Source organism: Carassius carassius, chromosome 3, assembly GCF_963082965.1.
Source record: "Carassius carassius chromosome 3, fCarCar2.1, whole genome shotgun sequence".
Taxonomy (NCBI): Eukaryota; Metazoa; Chordata; class Actinopteri; order Cypriniformes; family Cyprinidae; genus Carassius; species Carassius carassius.
In genome coordinates this window covers 21,739,340-21,755,620 of record NC_081757.1, presented here as the reverse complement: position 1 = coordinate 21,755,620, position 16,281 = coordinate 21,739,340, and the positions used below count along the sequence as shown (strand labels likewise).

General features: G+C 36.6%; 1 pseudogene; it reads right to left on the bottom strand.

The window, feature by feature from the left end:
* LOC132112997 (phosphorylase b kinase regulatory subunit beta-like) overlaps nucleotides 1-16,281 on the bottom strand; it is a 75,105-nt pseudogene that overhangs the window by 17,100 nt on the left and 41,724 nt on the right.

The following is a 16,281-nucleotide window of genomic DNA, read 5'->3' as shown; positions in this document are numbered from 1 at the left end:
CTGATGTGCCAGTCGGCCCAAACTGACCAGTGGTCTAATGGAGCGACTGTCACTGAAATTGATCAGTCTGGAAAATTTGTTTGTTGGTCAGTTTGATTGACTGAACAGTCATACCTTCACCAGCCCTTTCTGGGGCCAGATCTGAATGGGCTCCACCTGCTGTGGGGTCTGAGTTTAGATGCCATAGGTGTTGAGGAGGACCTGCAATCTGAAAGACACAAGCAAGACAGAGACTATTACACAATAAAAACAACTCTATTAAAGGTGCATGTGATTTTGCACCATTAGTGGAATCAAAAAGGAACTGCAAAAATGACAACAAATTAAATCCAACAGAAGATATATGCTATTATTATTTTTCTAGCTTGTTTTCCTGAGATCATAACCTGTGTTCTTCTATGTGCTTGGAAACAATCATTCTATTGTAATTCCATTTGGTGCAATTGTTGTGCCACATTCTATCGTCTTGTATCAAAATGTCCTTTTTAAAACAAAGCACATTATAGCGATTCTAGTTGAGGAAAAAAGTATTTCTTATTACTACATTGTATTGCTTATGAATGATTGAACATTTTATGGTCATTTGCCTTCCACAGAATATATAAATTAGACCACTGAACTTAGTGATTGCTATCAGGATCTGAAAAGACTTTCAATTGGCTTAACAAAAATGTGTTTGAAACAAATTACATACCCTGCTTTTAATGTGGCACTATGTCTAACATCTCACTTAATTGATCCTGTTCAAATCTTGTTCTTCAAACCTTGATCTAAATATTAATGATGTTATGATGTTACTAATAAATGATAGCAAATTTTGACCAATGTACTCAAACTCTAGATAATTTGTTGCTCTTTTTTAAATGTCAAACAGATAACGTTATCATGGAATTTTTTATTTAATTTTTTGCAATTTTTATAGTCACCACAATAAAAGTTTACACAACTATAATTACTTTTGTAATTCTCAGAACCCTGGAAATGTGAAAAGGATCCATTTGGCAATTTCATCTTTGGTTATATATAATATGATCTGTGACTTATTTTAAAATACTACATATGCAACATTCATCCAAATGCTGTTATGTAGGATTTCTAATCAATCACTTAAGTCAAGAATCCATTATGGTCCAAGGGCAACGCAATCTTGAATGAAACAGTGATTAAATAAATTAATGTTCTACAGGCACTTCTTATGCTGTCGGTTTCAATGCAAATGTACATTTATAAGCCATCAGAACCTCTGCTCCAGCTTTCACTATAATATTTAAACAACATTATTGAAGATATGCATGAAAGGTGAGGTCTTAAGTGTAACTAGCTGCTTTAAATTAAGGTACTGGTGGTTGGGTTAGACAAGTAATCCCGATTAAGGTTTGCGGAGTGTATAAGGGGAGAGGTGGGTTAAGTGCTGGGGGTGAACAATGTTAAATGAACTGCAGAGCAGGCCTGGCTGGGACCAGCTGGCTACACGACCTCTTTCACCTCCCCCTCTCACCAGAAAAGCTTTAAATGAGAGTGCTGATAGATGAAGGCTACATAATAGCCCAATAATTAGTGTGCATGCATCAATTAGACCAGAGGATGAAGAGAGAGAAAGACATGAGAGATTTATTTACCTTTGACTTTCTGCTATCAGGGCCACATGAATGACCACATCGTTCTCAATGGGACCCTGCATGAAACAAGCAGAGAAGATGTATTAGAAAACTTTGGGTCTCAACGGAGAAGTCTCAAAGGCAAGGGCACAGAGTGTAAAATCCATTGCCTGTGAGTTTAGGAGTGAGTGACTTAACTAAAAATGAAGGAGATAGAGATAGAGAGAGATCTTAAAAGTGAAAGAAAAGTCAGAGCAGTTAAGAGTACAACAGATGACTGGGTGGTGGGAGGGAATAGAGGAAAACAAGCTTCATTGAGAGAGAGAGAGAGAGAGAGAGAGAGAGAGAGAGAAGGAGAGACTGTGGATAAAGATGAGGGAGATGATGGTGGATCAGAGCCCTGATTCTTTATGCTAGCTCATTACAGTTGCTTGGGCTGGATGATGTAGTAATTTCGCTGAGATAATGAGCTGCTGATTGCTGAAGGCTTAGGTTGGTTCATATCAATCAGTAGCTAAAGCCCTCTGCCTACACACAGAGGACAGCCAGCCTCCATTTAAACCTTCCACTGCCACAACTCCTGAACGGCAAGAGCATCTTAGCAGCTAATTTGTCTTGTTTTCTTGAAATCACAACTTGGGGGCTTTGCTATGTTTCAAAACAATCATTATTTCTGCCGTTCTGCTCGGTGCTATGGTCAAAGAAATAATAACCAGGGTTTGCAGGCACTTTTCTTGGAAAAATGTATGGCACATATCCAACATCCTTCGAAACCTCCAAAAACTGTAATATTAACCAGCTAATATAAATAACACACCTTCAAATGCGCTAGGATGTGTCAAACGTCGAGATAGACAGATCTATTAGTCTAAATGGAAGATGGTAATATATTTGTGGTGTATGCTGTTTGTCTCCACTGTTATTGTTTGCTTCCCCTGAAACGGGGGAGATAAGTGCTCAGTGAACAGGGCAAATCACAGCTTTGGGTTAAATGACATATTGGCACATCCAGTTTGTGGAGGCAGTTCAGTGAGTCATCACAAGGGCTGATCAACAGAGACTATACATGCTAATTCTGCCCTGCGTGAGGGCTGCAGAGGAGGATGGTATTTTGTTCAGGTGGATGGGAGCAGGTTCAAGCTGCCCTTGATTGATGGGATGTGAATGTCTGGGTAAGTTGTTAATTTGTGACAGGTGCAGAAGTATTCAAAAAATGAAAAGGCTGCGTGAAACTTCAGTAGTTTGCACTGCGCTATTGAAACAATTTGGAGAGATATTAAATGGCAGGGTTAAAGTCAGTCATTTATGTACCAAAAATAATCAAAAGCATTAACATTAACATTTAAGCATTTGCCAGATGCATTTGTCTAAATGCTGGAATACACTGCAGGGGTGAAAGTCGGGACAGAAAATCTGAACACTTTTAAGGCAACATACACATGGAGATGTTGAAAATGGTTCCCGAGAAACACTGGGCTTCATGCACACTATTCAGGATCACACAATACCAGACGGTCAAGTTTTTAGAATACAACAAACTCACAAAGAAACACGCACCTTGTTGCTAGGAGACTCATGACAGATGTGTGTTCTAAAAGTGGCTCAAAATATCAAACATATTTGAAACCCACCGAATGAATGGAATCATGGTCTGAAGCTTAAAAAAAAAAATCTGAATATGTGTCACTATATGCTACATGGTTCTCTGTAAAATCTGTCAACTCTGACTGCCTAAAATCTGCATACTGACTTTGACTTTCAGCAGCTAGTGTTGAGTCCTTCAGACTGCAAATCGAGGCAAAAATGTACGCAACAGTCATTTAGTGAATTCCCAGCCTTGACAATACATTAAGAATACGTGTTTTATCTACAAACACTTTAGTTTAGGGACCAATTCTCACTATTACTAGTTGCTTATCAGGATAGTATAGCATATTGGCTATTTATTAGTACTTATAAAACACATTTGCATTTATTAATTTGGCAGATGAGGAATATATTAAGCGCTTTACCAAAAGTTGGCAATAAACACGAGAAGTGCCTGCTATACAAGGTTTCCGTCATCGTTCAAATAGTAAAAGCCAGGACAGGAAGGGATAAGGATAAAAGAGAACAGAAAAAGTGAAGGCATAGGTTTTTTTTCTTTTTTCCCCTTTCTTTTATTGTATTCCAATTTTTTTCTTCTTTTTTTTATTCTTTATTTATTCTATGAAGAGGCAGTTAGACGCTCATAGAAGAGATGATTTTTTGGTTGTTTCTTGAAGATTGTGAGAGACTTGGCTATCCTAATGGAGTTTAGTAGGTCATTCCACCAACAGGGAACAGTGAAAAAGAACATCCTGGAAGGTGAGTTTGTGCCTTTGTGCCTGCAATCATACCAAATATTAATGCCTTATTCTGCATGACCATATTTTAGATCCCTTAATCCAACCCCATCCCTTAACAACTACCTTACTAACTATTAATAAGCAACAAATTAGGAGTAAGGATTGGTCCCCAAACTCAATTGCCAAACATGTAAGCTACAGGAATAATTTTTTCCATTCTTTCTGTTGTTGATCATATTAGAAAATTATTTTAAATTAAACTTCAGTTTTGGTCAAATAAAAATGAAATAAAAAACTGTCAGTGTGTATCTGTGGCATTTCTTTGTTTTCTTCTCTATTTTTTTTTATAAAGTGAGTACCAGGCAGCAAACCTCATTAAACTGGAACCAAAGATACACAAATGCACATCTTTTCTGACAGCAAATCTGTCAGAATCTGTCTTCCTCTAAAAATATTAATTTGTAGACCAAAAAAATTAAAAAATTAAAAATATTGAGGCTAAATGAGGCTAAAGGCTCTTTTAGTATAATTAATGTATGCTGTATCGGCAAAGAAGCACAAATTATGGTATCACATGTTAATACTGTGGTATTTTGATAACTAACATCTATGTATGATAACCATATTTATATTCTATGGTATTAAGGATACTTTAACTTGAAGTTACACTACGGTATAATGGTACAGACTGTAGTCAGGGTAGCACAATATTACATTTTTGACATGAATGAAACAGAGGCTGTGAGAGATAGAAGTACTTAGAGTACTGTTGTTTTTTTAAAGTTGTGAAAATTACATGATTTCAGACCTTTATAAACTGCATGCCACTGTAAAGTGGCACACAGCCTTGTTTTCTTCCATGTTAAATCATTATCACGTCTAACCTAACTAAGGTCTATAGTCCAAACATTTTTTTTTGTGATGGCAAGTAATTTTAAAACAAGGGAGCATCTTTTCAACATCTGGAGCTTTCACAAATTCAATGCAGTCATACGTTGACAGGCTTAGACTCTAACAGTATCTAGGTTAAGACTGACTGTGGTGTAAGCTGCCCCTGCGTGCTGAGGAAATTTCATATCTGATGTAAAAGAGCACTTGAAAAACCTCCCCTTCGGCAGCTAAGTGATGTTTTTTTACCGAGTCTGGGGCTGCTAGAATCAGATGGGATCACTAATGGCAAAACTCTACAGCTTGTGAGTGAATCACAAAGGTGTAAAAGTACAGACTAATGAAATGCTATTACTTATGCCTCAGATGCTATATACCATAATACAGTGATCACATTTCATGTTATTACAGTGTTTTCTTTTTCTGCAGACAGTAGCAACTACAAAACCACAAACTAAATGTAAAGCAACATTCTACACAACACGGTGTTGCTCATGTCGCAGCAAATATTGTTCTATTTTGACAGTCTCAAATAAGCAATTTTTACTGATTCCATTTTTCTTATAACTGAATGCAAATGTAATTGAGCTATGAAGATTCTATGCTGTTCTCTTTGATTCTATTCTCATTGCAAACACAATGTAACTGTAAAGATTCTATTCCAATTGGGCAGCCTGAAATAAGCTCCTTTTTCCTGAATCCATTTATGTGACAAATCAATGCAAACCTAATGGACTGTCTCTTGGAGATATGATGTGGATAAAAGAAATCTGGCAGATCCACATTCCCTTTGCAGTGTGTTCTTCAACTGCTCTTCTGCCAAAAGGCAAAAACATTAACTTATGTGAACTGCTGCTCTTTAAGATGTCTAATGTTCCTTAAAGGATCAAAATTCGAAGAAGTGACTTATCAATATTAAAGGTACAGCCTTTAATACAAGCTGACAAGTTTGGAGGTTTTGCGCATTTTAGGCTTACACATTTCACGTTATAGAGCACCCCATCAAGCTGAGAGATATAGAGAGTCATATTATTCTAAAGTATGAGACCACATTTAAAATCTAGGATTTAAAATTTAATTTAAACCTGGAAATAATATGTTTTAGGATTTTAAAAAATCCCCCACTGTATTGACAAAAAACACTTTCTGAAGTAGAATGGAAAAAGTGCTTACTTTTTTAGCTCCATTCCACTTCTTACAATAGAGTCAAGGGGCTTTCTATGCAACCGTGGAAGTCTGGCCACAATCATCTTAAAGAAATTGAAAAGTTGGGGATTGGACCGAAGGTGGGAGTGTAATTGTGAACAAAGGCTTGCTGTGAATTCGATACACATCACCCTTCTCTAGAAGGACCACCGATATATATTAGATCTAGTCAGCAAACCTTATGACAAGAAGAAAAAAAATCAATTTATATTAAAGCAAAGCAGGTTAAAGCCTCAGGAGCCTGGTGCTTGTCAGTGGTGTTGTATGTGATGTAATTCCCATAAAGATGCAGTGTGTGGAGTGAGAGGATTTAAGGAAGCTGATTACTAATACCTGTTGGGCTGCTCTATGGGAAAGTCTGTGCAGAGCTGTTTCAGAAAAAGCCTAGGAGTATGTTTTCCAAGTCTCTGATAAAACACAAAGTCACTAGAGTAATTTGAAAGAAGATGACTCAGAGGTAACCTTGACACTTTTTTTTTTTTATTCCACAGGCTCCCTATATAATAATCATCAAACATCACTAAAGCACAATAAAAAAAGCTTTGGGTTCAGATGTACTTTTGCGTCTCTCTGGATAAAGTAAACCAAAAATTCTGTTTCTATATTTCACTTTATTAAAACTGACTGACAGGTTCTTGGGGTCTTTAATTGGATTTTCTAGAGGTCTAGCCTTGGTCTGGGTCTTGGGGTTGGGGGTCTGGTGTTAGTTTGGGTCTTAAAGGTTCTTTACCCATAAACCCTCAGATCTTACGATCTCATAATTCTGTACATACAGTACTTGCCAGTTGACTACTAAACAATGCTTGAGCAACATTACATATTTAGAGGTGACATATGCCAACATACTCTTGCAGTGAAATACACTTCAAATGTTACAGCATCAGAGTGACACTGGATTTGGATTCTCATACTATGAAGTCTGGAGTTATAATAAATGAGTGAGTGACACACAAGTGATATCTTGCCACATTCTTCACGTCTTCTGGCTGTCGGTGATAAACATACAACACATCCGTCACCACACTGCACACATTTGAGAAATGACTTCCAGCTCCAACAACAAATATGTTTCTGCACAGCCATCAGCATCGAATACTGCCATTGCCTTGCCAAATGTATGGTCCTTTTCCTGCTCTCTCTTTAGTATTTTAAACCCATCATTGCTGTAAAGTGTTTTGTTTGAATCTCTCACCACGCAGGTGAACAACTGAGGTCCTTAAAAGCAGTGCGTGCATGTGTGTGCATATGCATGTTTAGTGATGGCCACTGGAATTTTTCCATCAATCTTTTAAGGACTCAAGCACACATTGCAGGCTTACATTTATAAGAGTCATTTCCACCAGGAAGAGCAACCTTGACAAGTACAAGGTGAATTAGTTCCCCCATCAAAGGAGAGATGCGAGCATGTGTGTAAATGTGCATCTACTTACCTCCAAGCAACATAGTAAGTGCGTATGTGTATGGACCACAGTTTTGCAACTTTCAGAACTTGACAGAGAATGTCTTTTAAATGCAGTTCTTGAATTTGAATCAAGGTAGCCAATAGGATGCAGAACTGCAATTCAAATTTGAATGAATGACAGACTGTACAATGAAATGACAGAAATAGACAGACAAAGGATGATGGATCAATAGATACAATTATAGAATAACGGAATAATGTAATGCTAGAATGAATGTCAGAACAACAGAATGATAGAATGTTAGAGCAATAGAAAGAACGATAGTTAGATAGATGATAAATGATTTACACACCCTTGGACATCTGTGTTCATGTCACATGTCTTATGGCCACTGATGTCTCTTCACCACTTGGGTTGTTTTTATTTGTGGTGTGTTCTGGAAATCCCCCCGGGTGTTTATGAAGTGACTCAGCCCAGAGAAAAAGACATGCAGACAGGAGATTTCATGTGAAACGAGTTGCATCCAATCCCCATAGTCTTCTACTCAAACCCAGAACAATCACTTCCTATAAGACGAACTGCAGGAACATCCTGTGTTTTCACATTAAAGATACAGTCGTTGAGCACAGCCAACAAAAACAATGGGGCCATGTTCTGTTGGAATATGTTTGTCTTAATGGATCAAATTAAATATGAATCAATAGCGTCTGCAAAGCTAAGTAACTGCAAAAAAGGCCTCTTTCCCTAAGCTTGTGTATGTGAGCGAGAGAAGCATTTCAGAAGCTGTTCTCTGTGTTTATGAGGCAAATGGATGAGGCTGCTTCCTGCACCTTGGCTGCTCAGCTGAACAATCGTTTCTAAATTTAAACTGAGCTCCATCTGTGCTTTGTTGAAACAGGGTACAGCCATCAATCAGGAAAAAAGGCCCATCTAATCTCTGAGCAAGGACATGGTTCAAAATGAAGATATGCCTTCAAACTGAGGACAAAGTATGGGAGATGTTATGAGGACAAGTGTAGGCTAAAAACAACCTATCTATAAGCACAAACTGGCAATAATATTAAATCACGTAGTGCATGAGTACTCGCATAAATATTGCACAAAGATGCTCAAAGATGGGCCGTAATTCGTAAACAAACATAAACTGACACTTCATATTGCTAAATTCCTCTATAAACAGACACTACCACACATGCACACGAACAGACCACGCAAGCAAACAGCAGCCACAGCAACGTGCACTTTAGTCAGTGCAGCCTTTGATGCAAAAGTGAAAAGACAAGCATGCCATGCATTACTGTGCAATATGCAGTGCCCTCCTTCAAAGCAGCAGGGCTCCTCCCAGTTTCCCATGCAGCGGTGCTACACTCATGAATAAAACAGCCACCTGCCCCTCACTGCCTCTGATTAGACAAACTTGGGCTCCCAAGCCAATATCAGTCAAATTACAGCTACATCTCAACTAGGGCTGAGGTTATTCGATGATTTTGCTGGCAATATAGTACAATTAAGTCACAAGATGATTTGAATGTGTTTTTCTTTTAGCCTCAAGTTTCCTGAAGACTGTGTCATTTGACTGGTTTCATGGTATGAAGGTACGTTTCTTTGAGATGTCAAGTGCCTCGCCTTGAAAGCAGATGAGAGAAGGCAGCTTCAGTCAGGTAAGGAATGAAAGAACAGCTGTTACGCCAGACAATTCACAGATCACGTATTAGACAGGCATCGCATTTGCATGTTTGTTGCTTGTGAAATAAATGCAATCAAAATACTGCTACTTTTAATGAACAAGTGAATATGATAAACAAGTAATCCAGTGTACCAAATATTTAATAATAGTATCCGCCGAGCATTTTTGAAATCCATTTTCAGGCATAATTTCAGAGAGATTAATTAATACGATTAAGATTAACAGACTGCATTGTCAGAGGACAGGGAGTGTTATCTCATAATTCACAAAGATTAATATATCATAGTTCATTATTTACTTTACCAGTCAAAAGTTTGTGGGTGTTTTTGAGAAATGTCATATTCTCTTACGCTCAATGTTACCTCCACAGTCACCAGATCTCAATCCAATAAACGCAGCTTTGGGATGTGGTGGAGCGGGAGATTTGCAACAACTGCGTGATGCTATCATGTCAATATGGACCACAGTCTCTGACAAATGTTTACAACACCTTGTTGAATCTATGCCACGAAGAATTAAGGCAGTTCTGAAGGCAAAAGGGATGCAACCCGGTACTAGCAAGTGTACCTAATAAAGTGGCCAGTGAGTGTAAGTGTGCAGCCAATTTTAGGTCAATTAAGCTGGTTAATGTTGCAAACTGGTATTTGTTGTCATTTAATTTTAATTAAATATTATAATCCTATTCAGACTTGGTTTTCTGCATATGCACATTGCTATTTTCTTATTTGTTTACGTATAGTGGCTAGTGAATCGAAAAGCTTGCACATTTACAAGAAATAGCTTATTTATGTGCTAAAAAATAACAGATATTTAAGTAAATATATCTGTTTGTTACCAATAACCTGCTGTTTATTATAATGTGTGGATATATATATATATATATATATATATATATATATATATATACACATATATATATACACATATATACACACACACACATATATATATATATATATATATATATATATATATATATATATATATATATATATATATATATATATATATAAAATCATATTTAAACATGACTCATGCATGCAATAATGAAGCTCGTTCAGCATTAATCTCAACCTCTTTGTTAGCTTTTATTGCACGCATGAGACATAATGCTTGCTACAATAGAAGTCTCACATCTAGAGTCAGAGTTCTTGACAGGAAGTGACATTTCTGATAGCTCCCCACATCCTTACATGTTTGTATAAAAACTAAATTTGGTAGCATGCACTATTCTAATGTATAAAGTCTATGATAGACACTCCATTGTAACAAGATGCACAAGCATCTCCTAACAACTACACATGAAATCACAAATCTAAAAGACATGGAACAAAAACCAGTGAGGTATTTAGAGAACAATTTCACATTTAATTAGATTAAATTAAATTATTTAATTAAATTAAAAATCTTCATTAATAATAGTTCATACACTACCATTCAAAAGGTTAGTTTTTTTTATTTAAGAAAAAAAAAAAAACGGAACAAAATTGTTAATATATTTTAATAGAATGTTAATCTATTGGAAAATATGATTTGATGCAATTAACCATTAGTCCAGTCTTCTACAGAAATCATTCTAATATTCTGATTTAGTGCTCATAACACATTTATTACTATTATCAATGTTGAAAACAGTTGTACTTCATAATTTGTGTATGGAAACCATGACACGTTTGAAGACTCTTTGATAAATATAAAGTTCAAGAGGACTATTAATTTGAAATAGAAATCATCTATTCTCATAAATCTCATTACTGTCACATTTGCTAAATTTAATATCCTTGCGGAATAAAAGTTATGAAACTTTTGAATGGCAGTGCATACTCAGTTATCTGCAGTTCTAGCAGCAGGGTTGTGTTTGAATAAATTTTTAATTTCATGATTTTACTAGACAGACTACAGTGATGAAAAAGTTATCCATATGAATTTCCATGTGCATTTTTCAACCCCTTTCACACTTCGTCACAACTCAAACACTGTAATGAGCAGATGTTGTATTAAAGTGATACTGCAGACAGTCTATAGGGACAGATGAGGGAGCTCTGTGCTATGAAACAGCAGGTGTCCGTAGGCTTTTCTTATCAAGAGCAGTTTGGTCTGTCTCAGCAATAACAGATCCGCTAGGAATGGATGTGCAAAACAAGTCAGTTGTAAGGGATTGATACAGAGAAGTATCAAGGCTTCTGCTAAAGCCTGCTACAAATTATGCATGAAGCTCGGAGACAGATTAAACACAGATTAAACACACAGACCATTCACATGTGTGTTTACAGGATACATTTTAGTATTCGTGTAGTCGCCTAGACTGGATACGTGATGCTGCTGACCTGATTGGAGTATCACATGCTGACGTTCCTCTGATCCTGTCATGGCACATAGCGATGGATGGGGTCAATGTCTTTTGGGCTGATCAAACCATCCACTGAACAGCAAACACAGAACAAAATTACTGTTCAGTTCACATGAGCTTTAAACAAAATCTCAGAATTTTTAACCCAGACAAGGCTTTCAATTTGAAAAAGCCCCTTCCACAGATTACTAATGTCTCTACTGGTCTGGATTTTACTGCAGTGCATACACATGAATCACTGTCTACAATATGAATCATTCTGGGTGTGCAACTTGGTAATATCATTGCTGAAAAACAATATTTTGTGGGAAAAATCCTGTTAATACTTAATAAGAATAGTTATCATGCTGAAAATCATGCTTAATGTAGCACGATCAGTCAAATGATACAGCAGAGGATACGATTAATGAATAATGACTTCCATTTTCTATCTGTTCCTCATGAAAATGGCTTCAGAAGACTTGGAAAAATAGTGTACAAGTCACATGGATTGTTTTTTTATTTTTTTTTTGCTTGCCCTTTTTGAAACCCCAGCCCCCACATTCACTGTGTGGAGAGAGAAAAAAAAAGTAGTTTGAAAAATATCACCTTTAGGACTCCAAAGAATAAAGAAAATATACCTGTTTAAAAGAAACTAAACGAAGATAACAATTTCTCACACAATAACTGTGAATCCTAAAACACATTTGTTGACCCTACATTAATACGATCCCATTATTTAGTGTAGTTTGTAAACCATTGCGTCGACTGCTCTCAGTGAGACCGCAGTGGCTCTGGGTCTCTTTCCTTTTGAGAAATGTGAGCGAATGGCAAAAAAGTCACTGCATGAATAAATAAAAGAACATTTATGTAAACTCTTTTAGATGGATCTGAAACTCACCCAGCAGCTTAGCGATGTTATAGAGGGCCTGTCCCCCGAGGAACAGCATCCCATCATGCCCTGAGCTCCTGGGGAAGCGCTTCTGGCTGCCATGATTCTTTTGTTCAGCCTCTACAAAGTCTGCCGGCACATAGTGATACTTGGGAATAACAGCGTGGCCTGTGGAAAATCAAATTAGACAAAATTTAGAGAGTCCCAGTGTGTTTTGTGTATTTACATGAGACGGTTCTGTGATATGGAGTTGGATGCAATTAGTGACTACAATGTCCCAAGCTATGCTAGAATAATATAGTTCAAAAGTATTGGGTCAGATCTTTTTTCTTAAAAAAATATTAAAGGTATAGTTCACCCAAAAATGAATTACTTACCCTAATGTTGTTATTCACAATGAATGCATTTCTGACTGTAAAGCATGTCTTTGTGTGTCAAAATCGTGATTAAAATCCAAATCGCAAAATCCATAAAAGAACTTGTGATAGTTTTTTTTTTCTTTTTTTCTCTCCATATCACCAAGCCCTAGTTTAAAAGCAGTACAACTTGCTTGTGTGAATATTACTGTTATTCAAGTTGCTGGATGTCAGTCCTGTAATTTAGATAAATATGTATTTATTAAATATGTAAAAATCAAGAGATAGAAAACCCTGCAGTTAAAGCAGCATTCAGGCTGTCAGCAGAATCCAGCCTAGTCCCAAATTCACCTTTTCTCTATCAACCATAATTTAGTCAACTAAGCTGAGATCTCATCTGTATTGGCAAGGCTCACTGGAAGCAAATTAAAAGAGTCGAACTAGTTATTAAGTTGCTTATTGTTATACTTCTAAAGAGTTGTGCATGTTTTGTCTGCCTGTGGGGAATCGCCGGAGTTCTGGTCTGTTTAAATAATGAGCATCTCCTCTGTTGTGCACTTGACTGAGACACGTCTGAGAAAATCACACAGCCCGGGAGAGATGAATACGAAAGGACCACTCTAATAAAGAGTAATGGGAAAATAACAGTCATTGGCAGGGGCTGGAGGACACTGGCTGGCAAACAGAGTCCATCACAACGTGACAAGCTTTAGCAGTTTGTCCAAAAAAAAAAAAAAAAAACATGTGTATGCATGTGCGTTTCCGCAAGTTACCCTCAAAGGACAGGAAGATGACAGCTTCTAGCAGTTCCCGGAACTCTTTAACTTGAGCAGGATTTCCCCTAAACACACCTGGACAAAAGGTCAACAAAAGAGAAATTATAGAAGACTATGTCCCCATCCTTCAGATAACAGTTTAGAGGTGGGAGATTTAAACAAGTAGTCCATACGCAGATTTAACAAGCTCAGCATATGCAACACTGTCAAAAATGTATGCATTTTGAAGAGAAAAAAACCCCTGCAAATTGCTACAGTAAAACTTTTTGTTAGCACCAGCTAAAAATGGTTAGCTGTCAGTATATTTCTATCTTTTGCTGTCTTTTATTTTGATTTTCTATCAGATCTCTGTATGGACCACTGGCTGTTGTCAGACTCCTTGTGCAAACAAAAATCTCACTGGATTATTACAATTAATGGCAAAATGAATGTTTGGAAAAGTAAACTGATATTTCCTACTTACACCCTACAACAAAAGATAGAAATAAATGAATTAAAACCATTTTTGCTTGTGAATATACTTGTGTTCTAATCATTTTGGACACCACTGTATATTTTTCAAAAATAGTTTTGTTGTGTCCTATTTTTGTAAATTATTTTGGTGGTTCACAATACATTTTTGGTAAAAAGCACATTTTTGGTAATTCAAGAAAACTGATAAATTAGCACCACATAACTTAAAGAACTATACATTTATAAGCTGCAAAATATATAGGCACCAACATTTCAATTTCTGGCAAAAACAGCTGCCAATTTTTACTGTAAATTAAACAGAATACAGTGCTTTTACAGTGAAACACATAAGCAGTGCTTTTATGTACATAAAATTATATATTATATTATTTTACATTACATTACATTATATTCATGAATCTTACCATCAATCATCACATAGATGAAAAACAAAGGAAACTCGCACTCGATCCCATCAAAGAGCTGAAAAACATCACAGGGCAGAGAATAAGGAACTGTATACATAAGAAGTCATTATACAAGCATCATGTAATGATTTCGCAACATCATTATGGTTCAAGTGTGTCATTTCCTGAACAAGGAAAAAAATATATTTGAGTCTCTGTCTAACTGTGTGATTTGCAGTACGGTTGTTAGAATGAAATTAGCAAAAAAACGACATGTTCAAATGGTTAGCACATTTTGAGTGCCACACAACTTGTACTTTGACTGACTTACAGCAATATGTTACCTAAAGCAAAATGCACATACATAAAATGGAAGCCCTTCAAATCATTGAGAGGAAATGCCAGACAACCTCTGTTTTCCACTTACGACAGTTCAGGAAAACAGAAAACAATTATGTTGAAGTAAAGTATAGCAGTCAAGCAGAAACTCCATTAAAAAGCCATAGTGCTCCGTCTCTCTTTCCCTAGAGCTGGGCCATGAATCACTTGGGTTTGAAATTAAAATCAACTCAGATGTAGAGATGGTTTGTGAGTTTGAAAAAGCAATGATTAATTAAAATTATACGACTGCCGCTTGTTTTATCACATTCATTTAAAAGTATAAGTCAACATTTAAGTGCCTACAGACGCTCTGGAAAAACAGCATTTCTTTTCAAAAAGGAATTCGAAATTAGGGCTACATATGCACATGTGTGGGCAGATCGAGTTTATTAAGGGAGTAATCCATCAGAAATATATTACTAACCAAATGAATAGAGATTAACACAAACAGTTTTGTGTTTGGGCTCACGGTGAATTCTGATCTGGCGTTTATTGCACGCAATCATACCACTTTTAGCAACCCACTTTCCAAGCTGCAATTAAAACTTACAAAGCTTATAAGCTCATGCATTCACAATATTCTCCTTATTTATGACATGAGACATTCGTAATACAACTCTGTGATCCTCTTTTCATCGCTGCCAATTATATGACAACCTCAATTCAAATTATCTGTCTTCAGAAAGAAGAAATCTTGTGAGCTGCTTAAGAGGTACAAAATCTAAAGCACACTTTGATGGCTGACAGGGAACAAAATGTCTTTCAACCTTTCCCAAATGTAATTAAGACTTCTCTATCTCCGTTAGCAATCTCAGAAGACAATCGCCGTGGCATTAGGAGATAAGAGCGAGAGATTAGGATGTAATGAAATAAAGGCTGTTAATTGGACTGGTCTCGCATCATTGGCATTTCACACATAAACTGTTCCAGGACAAAAATAGGGGTATTCGTATAGCCAACTTCTAAAACTGAAATAACTCACTAATTAAATAACTAAGCAGAAATAACTAAATTAATCTACTGTTTAACTAACAGCGGAAAATAATTTGATGCAAAGGACTATTTTTCATACTATAAATGGTTTCTTAACAACAGTTGCACCAACAGGCTTACATCAAACTCTGAAAGACTAAAAATAAAATACACTGTTTGTTCTTTTTTCTCCTCAATATCAGTTTCTATAACCACCCAGAGAGAGAGAGAGAGAGAGAGAGAGAGAGAGAGAGAGATGGAGAGAGAGTGAGAGATAGAGATGTATAGTCAGAGAGGAGATTGAGATGGAGGGGGGTTCTATGAGGCAGACATATTAAATAAATGTCTCCTGGGCGGAAAAGAGCAGACATTGAGGCCTACTCACAGTAAACAGAAGGAGTCTCAAGGGTCTTTGGCTTCACTTACCACAATTACTTAGTGAGACTATATCATTCACTAGAGGACATTCAGTCACTATGATACATTCAGGCTTGAAATCCTCTGCCATCGTAACTTAGTTATGGGTTCAACAGAATGGAAACACCAACCACGCAGAAGAGCTTTGTATTTGTCTGAGCCTGACAGGCTGATAACATGAAGATATAA